General features: G+C 37.3%; 1 protein-coding gene across 1 annotated transcript in view; it reads left to right on the top strand.

Moving 5' to 3' along the window:
- Positions 1-15,311, top strand: part of PKP4 (plakophilin 4) — a 245,444-nt gene that overhangs the window by 134,123 nt on the left and 96,010 nt on the right.

Genomic DNA, 15,311 nt, shown 5'->3' with positions numbered 1-15,311 from the left:
CTCACACTTGGACTATTCCAATAGGCTTCTGGTTGATCTACCTGCCTTTGCATCCCTCCCCGCTGAGATCCATCCTCCAGTCATCTGTCAAACTGATCTTAGTAAAACATAGATCTTACCATATCATCCCCTATGCAGGAATTTCGATTGGTTCCCTGTTACCTCCAGTATCAAACATAAAATAATTTGTTTGGCTTTTAAAGCCCTTTCTGTTCTGGCTCCTTCCCCCTTCCTTGACATATCCTACCTTATTCCCCTCAACATACTTTAATAAGGATCACCAGCATCTTTACTCCTCAAACACAGTACTCCATCTTACTGCACCAAGTATTTTCATTGGTTTTCACTGCCTGGAACACTCTCCCTCTTCTTTTTTTGCCTCCTTGCTTCCCTGGTTTCCTTCAGGGCTCAGCTAAAAATGTTTCATCTTTATGAGAATTCCTTACTTCTCCCCATTAATGCTAGTACCTACCCTTTGAGATTATTTCCAATTTATCTTCTATATATGTCTTACTTGTATATAATTATTTGTATGCTGCCCATTAGACTATGAGTTCCTTGGGAGCCATAGCCTCCTAATTATTTTGTTTGTCTCAAGTCTTTACCCTCTCCAATCTGTCAGCTACCAGTTACAGTTATAAAACACAGGTCTAACCATATCATTTTCTGCCTAATAAACTCTACTTATTTCCTCCTGCTTCTGGGATCAAATACAGGTTCCTCTGTTTGGTTCTTAACGCTCTTCACAACCTTGGTCCAGCATATCTTTTAAGCCTCTATCTTACTCCCCTTCTTCACTCAAGAAATTTAGGCAACAAAGTAAATGTTTGGTTTTCTTTTTGGTTTTTGGTTTGGTTTTTTGGTTTGTGTTTTTTTTTTTAATTTTGTTTGAAGATGTAGAAATTTGGATACGTTTGAACATGTAGTTAGCAGGTAACTTAAGCAGAAGAGGTGATTGTGAGCTCAGGGATGGGCTAAGCTGCTGGAGTAGATTAGATCCAGGACACAAAAAGAAAGGAGGAGAGTATGGAAGAGGTATACACTGAGCCTGGTTGGTGCTTTATTTGTATAATTTCTTTTGTTATTTTTGCTACCAGAGGCATAAAAAGTCTAGCCCAGATAGTTTTGGTATCCTGCTTGTGTTCAGTTGCTATGATGACTGAGTCAGGATATATATGAATGAGGATCTTTTTTAAGTGTATTTTTAAAATAATTTGTTGTCAATAAATGTTTTTTCTATTGTATTTTTTGGGCCATCAGTGTTTCATTGTATTTTGTCAAGCCTGTGTCACTGGACTGGCCTCCATCAGGACTGGCCCAGACCAGACCAAGGAATTAAAATGTAGAATTTTTTTTTAATTTTTAGGCAGTTGGGGTTAAGTGACTTGCCCAGGGTCACACAGCTAGTAAGTGTCAAGTGTTTGTTCTGAGGCTGGATTTGAACTCAGGTCTTCTGACTTGAGGGCTAGTTCTCTATCCACTGCGCCATCTAGCTGGCCCCCAAAATGTAGAATTTTTTAGAAGAGAGCTTTCCTAGTAAATAGCCTCTTTTATTCTGAGACTTGGGCCTCTGCTGAAAGGGAAGGAGGTGGGGCCTAAAATGAGAAGGAAAAAAAAGTTTTGAACAGTTTCTATGGGAAGAGGAGAAAAAAGGATTTGCCTTGCTGGAGTGGAACTATGCACTACATTACATAACTTGAATTTGTAGTTGAACCTAGTTAGCAGTTGTGTGACTTTATCTAGTATCATTCAGCAACATATAAATAAGAGTGTTCTGATAAGGAAGGTCGTGGGAATAATCTGGGTTTTGTGCTTGGCTTAGGTAAAAGTGGTGATAGAATAAGAGGACAAGGCATTCAGAATAATGGCTGAGCTAATAGTATCAGAATTGAAGAGTAAAGTCAGGACAAAGTCAAGACAGGGTGTTAGAGATGGTCTGGCATCGTACTGGGCAGTGGAAGAATTAGGCACTGATGAAGACAAAGAATAGTTTAAGAGGAGTGAGGCGTAAGAAGCAATGGAAAAATAAGAGGTTTTGGTCACAGCAGTTTTCAGAGTTCATGAATATGTAAGTGTTGGTAAAGATCAAGTATATAACTATCCCTGAGTAGTGTAAAAGTGTAATTTATGATAATTATATGTGTGTGTGTGTGTACTTCAAGTACATTTTTTATCAGCATTAGAACTGAATTTCCTTACCTCTACCTTTTAGAATTCTTAGTTTCTTAAAGACTCAGCTCAGACCCCACCTTCTGCTGGAGGCATTTCATGGCCCCCTCAGCTGCTAGAACCTTCTCTCCAAGGCATCCTTTTCTACTCTATCTTATTTGGGGAGGGAGGGGAGAACAAATGGACATTAATATGATACATACTATTTACATGATATCTACTATGTGGCAGGCATTGTGCCAGGCACTTTACAAAGATGACCTCATTTGTTCTACCTAATTTATATGTTGTATCCCCCATTAGATTATAAACTTCTTGAGAAAATGCATGTATGATAGTTGTTTCAATTATTTCCAATTCATTGTTACCCCATTTGGGATTTTCTTGGCAAGGATACTGGAGTGTTATTGCCATTTCCTTCTCTAGCTCATTTTATTTTATTTTATTTTATTTTCAGCCAAAGACAAGGTTTATTAGGACACCCATCATATTGGGCAGACTCTTAAGGAGTCTGAATGTTAGTTAGCTATTGGCTAGATTGTAAGAACCTGAGGCCATGGCTAGGTGATAAGAATCTGAGCACCTTAATGGAGACAAGATGGACCTTACATACAGAAGGACCATGGGAGGGATCTAGGAGTGGCCAACTAGTCTGTGAGGTAATAGAACTCCAGGGACCTGGATCATGTGGCCAAGAGAGAATGAGCCTAGATAGGATTAAGGGTGGGAAGTGACTTGGGGGGGGGATGTAAGACAATGGAGAGCTAGGTTAGGTTAAAGGTAACGGAACTGGGAGATTGGGTGTAGCCACAGTGAAAGGCCAGTTGATGGGACTGTAGCCTCAGGCAAATGCCAGAGATTTGGCCATGTGGGAAAGTTCAGGGCTTTTCCTTTTTTGGGGTCTAGATCTCATCCTCATCATTACCCCCTCAAACAAATGGACCCCAAATTCTTTTGGGGTAAGGGGTGAAGGTCTTGGCTTCTGCAACTACTTCCTGCTGGCAAGGTTGTAAAGCTGTCCCTGCCTCAAGGGGGTACCAAAGAAGAGGTTGACTGGAACCAAGCACAGGCTGCTTCCAGGGAATGATGGGGGGACATTGGCTGGTACCCGCTGTTTGCTACCAGCTGTGGGTGAATGGCCACAGTTTGGAAGACATAAATCTGACAGAAAAGATTGCAGGGCCCAGATATGACAGGATAACACATCCTTAGCTCTCTTTGGATTCAGATAACTCAGTTTTCCAACCATGCAGTACCAAATTCACCTCATAGCCAGACTTAGGAATAGCCAGGTGGGTAACATTCCTTTTCAAAAGAACATAATGGAGAAACTGAGCCAGGAGGAACCTATCTTAGACTGAGGCTAAAGTTGTCCTCTCAGCTTTGTCCAGTGTTGACTTCCCACCTGTATCACATTCTCTCTGAGTAGATTTTTCTCTCAGATGGTTGGTTATTGATTATTGATGGATTATTATCTATCAGACAACTCAAAATAAAATGCTAGGGGCTTTTACCTCAGACAGCAAGTTTCATTAATCACAGCTTAGGAAAAACTTTTCCAGGATTTACAACTCAAATTTAAATTTGTCCTAGTATAAAAAGCCAATCATTAGAGATTTCTATATACTTGCAAATTCTCAGCAAGCCATACATAACCCAAACAAGCTTTTTGGCTGGTTTATACATTAAAACAACAACCAACAATAGCCAAATTATTTTAGCAGTAACCAAATTATGAAAAGTTGCTTGATATAACTGATACAAAAATCCACCAATTTGAAAGTTTTGAAACAAACCCATTACCAATCAGGTGTTCAGTTTTGTTAAATTCATTTCCAAATTACACAGAGAATCAACATCTCATCACTACAAATTTAAAAGAACATGCTTACCCAAGTTCAGAGGCTAGCTTCATTGTCTTGAGCAGGATGTGCTAAACCTGGGTGATGTTTCCAGGCAAAGATTGCCCTACGGCCCAAGGCCATTGCCATGGTGGGCCCATGTTGTAGCTGCTGCCCCTCCCCCCTCCTTCCTTTCCCCAGATGGGGGAGGGCAAAATCAAAGGTGAGGAGTAAAGGGGTGAAACTCTCTTCTCCTATGAGAGGGGTTAACAGACACCCTCTTGACTCAAGGGAAGGGAGTGACCAGGGTTGTAAGGAGGTGTTTCAAAACTCCTTGATGATCAATCACAAAATGTCCAGAATCTGCCAAGGTATTTTTAGTTGTTCTAACTTTTCCCTGTAACCTCCATGAAGGAGAATTCAGGGGTGTAGAGGGAAGGGAGTAAGTAAGCCTCAGGGAACCATAAAAGCAACTGCAGTTTTCTCCAATTCCCTAGCACCAAGAGAATTGATGGAATTTGGCATACACTTCCAGATAGGGCGTCCATCCTTGTCCTCTGTGCTGTGGAAGGTTTACCCAGATCCATGGCCTTGAACTGACCCAGTGGACCAAGAGCCTGAAAGCATCAGGCCGAGTGCGAGACAGCCTTGTAATTATCTGCCCCAAAAGCACCTCCAAGCCTTGATGCTTAGAAAGTTACTCCAAACTACAAAGCAAGAGAGGAGGAGAGATGGGGGAGGGGGAGGCTTATGCAACTTCTAGTCTTTGCTAGAGCACTTGGGGTTAGGCAGTTTCCCCATACAGGCCACCAAAATGATGGGGTTTAGAGGCTGGGATCCCAATATCACAACACGAGGATCCTGTCCGAAAGAATTTGACTGAAGCCTTCTTTCAGCCAAGGACAAGGTTTATTAGAACATCCATCATATTGGGCAGATTCTTAAGGGGTCTGAATGGTAGTCTGAATTGGCTAGATTGTAAGAATCTAAGCCTATGGCTAGGTTATAAGAATCTGAGCCTCTAGCTCATTTTGCAGATGAATAAACTGAGACAAATAGGTTAAGTGACTTACCCAGGATCACATAGTAAGTATCTCAGGTCACATTTGAACTTAGGACTTCCTGACTCCAGGCCCAGCATTCTATCTCCTTCACAACCTACTTGCTTTACAAAGATGATCTTATTTGCTCTATCTAATTTACCTGTTGTGTCTCCCATTAGAGTAGAAACTATTTTTGATTTTTCCTTGTGTGTCCAGGGTTTGGCATAGTATCTAGTACACACACAAATAAATGCTTACTAACTGAATTTGTAGTAAAATAATTTATAATAATGCTTCACTATAATATAAATTCATATGATTTTATTTAATTCAGAGTTTGTTGGGTTGTTGTTTTTTTTTAAGACATTGTACACTTGTTTTTTCTCCAGAATCAAATCATTTGAATAGGTATCCTGATATGGTGGGTAGAAAGAATACCATAGAGTTAGTAAGAACTGGATTCAGGTCCTACCTTTGACATATACTAGCTATCTGATCATGAGCAAGTCCCTTACTTTTCATTGTACTAGGTGACAAACTGTATGTTGCAGAAGAGGTGGCATGAGTAGAGACAGGTCCCTATGTTATTGCAGTCATATTTTTAACAAATAGTAAGTGGTCATTATTACCTAATAATAAATAATAATAAGAGGAAAATCAGATATTCATATTTTGTCGACATAAGATGTGCTGCTTCTGACTTTCATAAAAGTTATGGCTCTTTTTGTTTACCAAGAACTTCAGCAAGAGGGGTGACTTAAAGAAATAAAAGAGAGTTTGATTTTTCAAGGACTATTGGGTTTTACAGTTTTTTAAGTTAAGCACCAAGAATTTGTCTTTAATTTCTACTTTGGAATTTTGTATGTTATATAAAAAATGTAATGCTGTGTTAGTCATGACTTCAGAAGCTACTTTTATTTTTGTGTTGGTATACCTGTCCAGAGTTATATGATATTGTAGAATGGTTGTTATTTTTAACTACTTAAGTTGTCAGTTCACTTGGAAATTTTCACATTTTATATGTATATAGTTGGGCTTAAACTAGTATTTGATTTTGCCCTCAAAGTTTGTGGTTAGACTAATAGGGAGAGAAAATATAATAGTATTTTTAAACTTTTTCATATTTCACTTTCAAAAGTTTTTTGATGCTTATAGTTTGTAAAGAAATTTTCAGATATTTTCCTTTACGGTCATAGTATATCTAAGGGACTTTTTCCCATTGCTCTTTTTTTAGCAATTTAAGGCAGAAAATTAATTAAAACAACACGACACATTAGAATGCATCATTTGATGTATTTTTTTTATTTAAAGATTCTGTAACACTTCAGAGGAGATTTGTACAATGGAATCTATTAAATGAATCTATTTATTTTCCAACCCAATTTTCAAATAAGAGTTTCATTACTGTTATCAAATTTTTATTAAGAAGCTGTTCTTTGCATGTCCTGTTTGATAATTAATTCAACGTGTTCCCTTTTAAAATTTTATTTACTTATTTTTTGTTTTCAACATTCACTTCCATAAAATTTTAAGTTCCACATTTTCTCCCCATTCTTCCCCTCCCCCCACCCTGAGACAGCTTGCAATTTGAAATAGGATCTACATATACATTCATGTTTAACCTCTTTTCACATTCATGTTGTAAAGAAGAATTTGAACCAATGAGAAAAACCACAAAAAAAATAGAGCAAATAATATGCTTCAATTTGCATTCAGACTCCATAGTTCTTTTTCTGGATGTGGACAGCATCTTCCATCATGAGTCTTTTGGATTTGTCTTAGATCCTTGCATTGCTAAGAAGAGATAAGTCTGTCTAAGTTAGTCATCACACAGTGTGGCTGTTACTGTGTACAATGTTCTCCTGGTTCTGCTCACTTCAGTCAGCATTAGTTCATATAAGCCTTTCCAGGTTTTTCTGAAGTTAGCCTGCTCATCATTTGTCGTGGGTGATTATCAGGCATAGGTTGGTGAAATGTGAGAGGAAGGAAAAGGTATTCAAAGAAGAAACAAAATTCTGTAGAAACCAGAAGGAAAGAGACGGTGATCAAAAGGAAAGCACATATGCCAAAAGATATGGAAAGATTTTGATCTTCATCTTATTATCAACCTTCAAACCATGTTGCAGTTTTGTAACAAGTATAAATGAGTGCATTGACATGGCTTGGAAATCGTGGGCTAGATCCAATATAAATTAAAAAGTCATAGAATCCTAGTGTTAGAAGGAATCATTGTGACAACCTCATCTGACTCTTCTACAAATAGGAAGGGAGTTGTCCTGAGCCATGTAAACCTTCAACTCCCATTTGCTGCTCCAATGCTTTCTTCCTCTAATTAAGTTTATATTTGATTTATTGCTGTCAGTAGTAGGATTGTGTTATATTACTCTAGTTCTTCCCAAGGAGCCCTAGGTCAGGTCTAGGCAGTGGAAAGAGATACATAAAAATATGATGATATCACAAATAAAATTGAAAATTGTCAACTTCTTGGTGGAAGAAAAAAAGGCATTTTTTACTACCACTTCACTTGCTATTTAACATCCAATAGCCACTTGTTTGGATGGCCAGAGTTGACTACCTAGAGTAGTTTTAATTACTATGTAATTTATTTTGTCTTTAATTTTACCAGTGAAATATTTGTACAGAAAGAGAGGTGAAAACAATAAGACTAAATGTGATAATTTAAGATTATTGCTGTTGGAGTTGATCTTACTTGCAGTCATAGATACCTTTAGATTCCTTATTTTATAATTCATTAGACTACCTAATTGGAATTGGAATTAACTGGGGTTTTGTTTTTTTTAATTATCTTCCCTAAGGTGCTCTAATTAGGTGTAGAAAGCAAAGAGATTTTAGGGACATTTCTTATCCACGTTTTTTTGTGGGGGTTTTTTGTTTGGGTTTTTTTGCTTGTATTTAAAATAACTGCTTAACATTTACAAAGTATTTGTATTGGTCCTTTATCCATCTCATTTTTTTCCCCATTTTTTTCAGGTAGTAATGCATTATCTTATGTTTTGCAGTCAGTTAACCCATAAATAAGCACCTAACATGAGGTAATATGCAACATTGGTCTTAATAGCACTAAATTTTTAAAAAATAATTCATTTATTTTTAGTTTTCAACATTTACTTCCATAAGATTTTGAGTTTTAAATTTTCTCCCACTCCCCAAGACGGCATATAATCTGATATAGGCTCTACTTATACATTCATATTAAGCATATTTTCACATTAGTCATGATGTATAGAAGAATTGGAACTAATGGGAGGAACCACAAGAAAGAAGAAATAAAACAATAAAAGAAAAGGAGAGCAAATAGTCTGCTTCCATCTGCAGACTCCATGGTTCTTTTTTTGGATGTGGATAGCATTTTCCGTTGTGAGTTTTTTGGAGTTGTCTTAGATCCTCGCATTGCTGAGAAGAGCTAAGTCTATCAAAGTCAGTCATCACACAATGTGGCTGTTACCATGTACAGTATTCTCCTGGTCATTTCATTCAGCATCAACTCATCTGTCTTTCCAGGTTTTTCTGAAGTCTGCCTGGTCATCTTTTTTTTTTTCTTTTGGGTGAGGCAGTTGGGGTTAAGTGACTTGCCCAGGGTCACACAGCTAGTAAGGGTCAAGTGTCTGAGGCTGGATTTGAACTTCCCTTCAGTGAGCTTAAATGAAAGCTGCAATTATCATTGATACCTGTGGTCAAAATCTCTAATAGTTATTTCTCTAATACATTTAACTTTTCCTTTAAGTATTTAACTACAATACCATTCAATGCATATATGCTCCGTATTTATATTGATTCATTGCCTGTGGTTCCATTTAAGTATAATGTAGTTTTCCCTGTTTGTCTCTTTTAACCAAATCTGTTTTTCCTTTTGTCTTATCTGAGAAAATAATTGTTATCCCTGCTTTTGTTTAGTTTATATAAAGTATAATAGACTTTGCTTTAGTCCCTTATTTAACTCTCTGTGAATCTTTACGTTTTAAGTGTATCTTTTGTAAACAATATATGGTTGGATTCTGTATTCTAATCCATTCTATTGCCCTCTTCTGTTTTATAGATGAGTTGATTCCATTCATATTCACTGTTATGGTCATTAATTATATATTTCCCTCCATTTTGTTCTTATAATTTTTCTTTTTCTCCCCTTCTCCTTCTTGTCAAAGTAGTGCATTATGAGATAAGAGTATGCACAGCATTGGTGATATGCATTTTATTGAATCTGCTTCTTCCCTGTTCTTTTCTTCTCTCGTTAGAGATTAATCACAAGTTCTTTTTTTTTTAAACTCCCCTTCATGTCTACTCTTCATGGTTGTAGTTTGTTTTCTTTATGACTAATTCTTCTCTGACTCTGTCTTTCCATTTTTACATTATTCTCTCCGAGTCCTCTCCTCTTTCCCTGTTTGTTAGCGTGTTTTTTATTAATTTATTTTTAGTTTTCGACGTTCATTTCCACAAGATTTTGAATTCCAAATTTTCTCTCCATCTCACCCCTCTCCCCAACCCAAGATGGTGTGCATTCTGAATACCTCTTCCCCTAATCTGCCCTCCCTTCTCTTATCTCCTTCCCCTTCTATTTTCCTGTAGGATATGATAGATTTCTATACCTCATTGCCTGTGTATCTTATTACTCAGTTACAATTGAAAACAATTTTTAATGTTTGTTTTTAAAATTTTGAGTTTCAAATTTTCTCCCTTCCTCTCTCCTCACCCTCATTGAGAAGGCAAACAACTTGGTACAGGTTTTATACATGTGTAGTTACACAAAACTCTTCCATAGTAGTCATGTTGTGAGAAACTTAACTATATTTCCCTTCATCCTATCCTGCCCCCCCTTTATTCTGTTCTGTCTTCTGACCCTCCTTAAGCCAAATCCTATGAGAGTAAGATTCACTCATTCCCTCTCACCTTCCCCCATTTGCCCTCCATTGTAAAAGCCTTTTTTTGGTCCATTTTATGTGCCATAATTTACCCCATTCTACCTCTCCCCTTTCTACTTCTCCCAGTACAATCCTTTCTCACCCCCTAATTTTATTCTCCAGATCTCACCCCTTCATCTTGAACTCACCTTGTACCCTCTATCTATATATCTATATTTATATCTATACATATAATTTTTTCCCTCCAACTACCCTAATACTGACAAAGGACTCATAAGTTACAAATATCATCTTTCCATGGAAGAATGTAGACAGTTCAACTTTAATAAGTCCCTTATGATTTCTCTTTCTTGTTTACCTTTTCATGCTTCTCTTGAGTCTTGTATTTGAAAGTCAGATTTTCTATTCAGCTCTGGTCTTTTCATCAAGAATGCTTGAAAGTCCTTTATTTCACTGAATGTCCATTTTTTTCCCTTGAAGGATTATACTTAGTTTTGTTGGGTAGGTGATTCTTGGTTGTAATCCTATCTCCTTTGCCCTCTGGAATATTATATTTCAAGCCCTCCAGTCCCTTAATATAGAAGCTGCTAAATCTTGTGTTATCCTGATTGTGTTTCCACAATACTTGAACTGTTTCTTTCTGGCTGCTTGTAATATTTTCTCCTTGACCTGGGAACTCTGGAATTTGGCTACAATATTCCTAGGAGTTTTCCTTTGGGGATCTCTTTCAGGAGGAGATTGGTGGATTCTTTCCATTTCTATTTTATCCTCTGGTTCTAGAATATCAAGGCAGTTTTCCTTGATAATTTCTTGAAAGATGTTGTCTAGGCTCTTTTTTTTTTTATCATGACTTTCAGATAGTCCAATAATTTTAAAATTATCTCTCCTGGATCTATTTTCCAGATCAGTTGTTTTTTTCCAATGAGATATTTTATGTTATCTTCTATTTTTTCATTCTTTTGGTTTTGTTTTACAGTGTCTTGATTTCTCATAAAGTCACTAGCATCCATTTGCTCTAGTCTAATTTTTAAGGAAATATTTTCTTCAGTGAGCTTTTGGGCTTCCTTTTCCATTTGGTCCGTTCTGCTTTTGAAGGCATTCTCCTCCCCATTGGCTTTTTGGACCTCTTTTGCCATTTGAGTTAAGCTGTTTTTTAAGGTGTTATTTTCTTCAGTATTTTTTGTGTCTCCTTTAGCAAGCTGTTGACTTGTTTTTCACTTGTATCACTCTTGTTTCTCTTTCCAGTTTTTCCTCTACTTCTTTTCCTTGCTTCTCAAAATCCTTTTTCAGCTCTTCCATGGCCTAAGACTGATTCATGTTTTTCTTGGAGGCTTTGGATGTAGGAGCTTTGACTTGTTGTCTTCTTCTGGTTGTATGTTTTGATCTTCTTGACCAAAGAAAGATTCTATGATCTGACTTGTTTGCGGTTTGCTCATGATCCCAGCCAATTACTTGAATTTTAAACTCTTTATTAAGGTATGGTTCTGCTTGCAGTGTGGAGAATGTACTGTCCCAAGTTTTGTGCAGCTGTTTTCAGAGATATTTCTAGGGACCTATAAATTTTCAGTTCTTCCAAGGTGGTATGATAATGGTGAAGTATTTACTCCTTTCTTAGCCTGTGCTCTGATCTATGAGTTACCACAAGCACTCTTTTCTGCCTTGGAACTGTGAGGGGGATTCTCTCTGCACCGCCACCACAAGCTCCACCACACTAGCGCTCCTCCTTGCCCGGCTCCTCCTTGCCCCAGTATCGCTACCCAGAACTGCAACCCATATCCAAGCACAAGCAAAGCAAGAGAATCCTGCCTCAGCAGCAGCAAAGAGATCCCTGCAGTCCCCCTCTGATCAGCCACTCAATTCACCCTCAGTCTGTAGGCTGGAAGCAGCTGCCACCCCAGGGCTGCACTGGGACTAGGACTGAACTAAGCTTCTCTCTCACTGCAGTCACACCCCTTTCCTACTGACCTTCTAAGTTGTCTTTGGCATTTTTGGGTTGAGAAGTGTGGAAACTTCCGCAGTTGCCTATGATTCAGTCCTCTGAGGCCTGCTTCAGGTTTGCTGAGGCCTGTTCTTTGCCTGTGTGCCCACGCTGAACTGCTTTCCTCTCCCAGCCCAGCACAATAGATCTTTCCAGTCAACCATCCAGGTTGCCTTGGGCTGTAAATTTGTTTCACTCTGTCTTTTTGTGGGTTCTGCTGCTCTAGAATTTGTTTAGAGCCATTTTTACAGGTATTTGGAATGGTTTGGGGGTGAGGTGAGCTCAAGCAAGTCACTGCTTTTACTGTGCCATCTTTCCTGTTTCCCTCATGAGTTGAATTTATTTCTATACCAAACTCATGTGTATACACACACAAACATGGATGAAAGTAAAGTTCAAGTCCCACTACCTCACTCTTCCCTTTTTGTTTATATATTCTTCTACTTATATATCCATATTATGTGAGAAAACCTTTCTTCTCTAATATATTCTTTTTTGCCTCCAGATCATCAAAATATAATAAAATTACAAACAGATCCTTTTTCTTTTTTTTTAACTCCAGTGACCCTACTTTGAGAGGGCATTGTTTCTTTTCTTGCTATTATTATGTAGACCAAAGTTTTCAAGCTTTTTGATCTGAAGATTCCTTAATGCAGAAAGCATTTAATGTATAGACTTGTAATTATTTACTGTATAAGTAATTTTAAATGATGTGGTAAATCAGTTCCTTTAAAATAATAGTAATCCCATTATATTAACGTTTTTATGGGGAAAAAAACCCTTTAACTTAAATAACTTAAAACAAAAAATTAATATGAAGAGGAGTGTTGTTTTACCTCTGTTTGTAAACCTCTTTGTCTGGCTTAATAGAAGGTATACTTATCTACTTCTGCATTGAATCTGTTGCTTTATGTTGGTTTGTTGTTCTTATTGTTTTTTAAGTATCTGAAAAAAAATCTTTCCTAAAAAAAAGATATGTAATTGGAGAAGAGAAGAGTATTTTAATGGACAAATAATTTTTTAGTAATTATTATGAAAATATTTTTACCTTAAAGTGTCCCAGATGACCATAGACCACATTTTGAGAAGCACTGATGTAAACACTTCATCCTTTTGTAGTACCGCCTTCCAGTTGTTCAAACTGTTTACTTTATGTTCCTTATGACTCCTATGTTTGCATTTCATGTTTTCCTCAGTTTTCAGCTTCTCATCAAGAATGCTTGCAAGTTCTCCATTACTTCATTAAAAAAAAAAGATACTCAGTTTGTCTTGATTCTAAAGATTATATATTTTGCCTCCTAGAATATTATATTACAAGTTCTCCTTTCTTTTATCAGTGGATGACTACTCAATTAAATATAATGCTGATTATAGTTTTTTTGGTACTTGAACTCTTTCTTTCTCACTGCTTCCATCATTTTTTTTGTATTGCTATAATATTCCAGAGTTTTTACTTTATAATTTATTTTAAAAATAGTTGATTAATTCTTTGTATTTTTACTTTGCCCTCTGATTTTAGTAGGTCAGGTCAGTTTTAAATTATGATTTTTTTTTAAAATATGCTATCCAGGCTCTTCTTTTGGGGGGATGGTTTTTGCATAGTCCAATAATTCTGTTATCTTTCCTTGTTCTGATTTCTAGATCAGTTGTTTTTTCATGAAATGCTTTATAATTTATTGTTCTGGTGGAGTTGTTAAATTCTATTTTCATTGAGTCTTTTACTTATAGGAAGTTTTATACCTCTTGTATTAAGCTGGTAATTCTCTTTCCAAATATTTCCTCTAGCTCTCTCATTTCTTTTTGTAAGTTTTTTCCTCTGGATATATCATTTATAAAATAGTTTTTAACTCACCTCATTTCTTCTAGGAATTCTGGTTTACCTTGTGTCAGATTATTTTCGTTTGAGTCTTGGCCTATTATGTAGTGTTATTCTCTTCTAAGTTTATATGTTTAGTAAAAACAGCTCATTATTATGGGTGATTTTTTTCTTCTCATTCTTTCAGACTTGTTTCCCATTTTGGGACTTTTTATTAGGACCAGACTTCACGTGTTTCTCAGGAGAATGTTGCGGCCTTGTTTGGTCCTGACTTCTATTCTCTGGGCACCTCTTGCTGCTTCCTCCAAGTACTAAGTACTATTTTCTTTAAGAACTTCAGGGTCAGCTCAGAACAGAGACCTGCAAACTCTTAGCGTGCCCTAACCAGATCGCTGCTCTCCTGATCTGAGCTTTGCAGGCTGTACAACAGGGTGGGGAATCTGTGGCCTCAAGACCACATGTGGCTCTCTAGGTCCTCCAGTGCAGCCCTTTGACTGAATCCAAACTACACCGAACAAATCCTTTGGGAAGTTTGGTGGTTGAAATTTGGATTCAGTAAAAAGGCTGATCTTGAGGACTTAAAGGGTCACATGCGTCCTCGATTCCGCAGGTTCCTCACCCTTGCTCTAGAACATGATTTGATTGTAAGTAACACAGCTGTAAGCTTGTTTCACGTTGGAACTTCAATATGTAGCTGCTGGACTCATCCTGTCAACTGGGAGGCTTTTTAGGTACTAGTGACAGTACTGCAGGCTCACCCCTGTTCTGAACTCCTTGCTTGATTACTCAGCTTCCGTCCTCAAACTGGAGTGAGGGCTGAATAGGTGGCCACATTTCCGAGCTCACATATAAACAGCTGTCCCTTGCCCAATATGTGGATTCAGACATGGACCATGCTCAGTCTGCCATATTTCTTGATCTGATACACATCTCTAGGACCCAAGTTCAATTCAAGCTAAATCGTATAACCTGGCTCCAGGTACAGAGTGGCCTGTATATTTAGTTGCTTGCTGGCTTCTGTACCACTCCCTACTCAAATTTCTATTCCTGATAGATTTTTGGACCCAGCTCCTTATATAGGCATACAGTCCAAGTCACTCTGCTGGAAGGTTTAGTACATGTTTTCCTGGCTGGCATCCCTTCCCCAGGCCTTATAGGTACTTCCTATACTAACTTGTGTTAGAAAAGTAACCCATTGTGGCTGTTTCTTGGATTTCCTGAGTCACTATTTATTGTAAGGCTCTTCCATGATCTTTTTGGAGTAGTTGTGGGAGAGAATTGGGCCATACTTCTTTTACCTCCTATTTCATGTTTTCTGGTCTCCATGTTGTAATACTTTTAAGTAGATTTTTAAAAAGTTTCTGTGATTAATATTCACTTGTTTGCTATCTTGAGTCACTGTGCCATTGGTGATTGTCAGATTAAACTGGTTACAATTTTTCATTTACATTAATAGACAACATGACCCATTGAAGGTGATAGATACAATTTAAAGAATATGAAATATACATGAATTAGGTGTTGTGAAGTATAGAAAATTTTTACAAAAAACTTAAGTTAATGATAAAAGTTGTATACAGAAATGTA

Source organism: Phascolarctos cinereus, unplaced genomic scaffold (genome assembly GCF_003287225.1).
Source record: "Phascolarctos cinereus isolate Bilbo 61053 unplaced genomic scaffold, phaCin_HiC Scaffold_726;HRSCAF=1367, whole genome shotgun sequence".
Classification (NCBI taxonomy): Eukaryota; Metazoa; Chordata; class Mammalia; order Diprotodontia; family Phascolarctidae; genus Phascolarctos; species Phascolarctos cinereus.
This window is presented reverse-complemented; position numbering and strand designations above follow the sequence as displayed.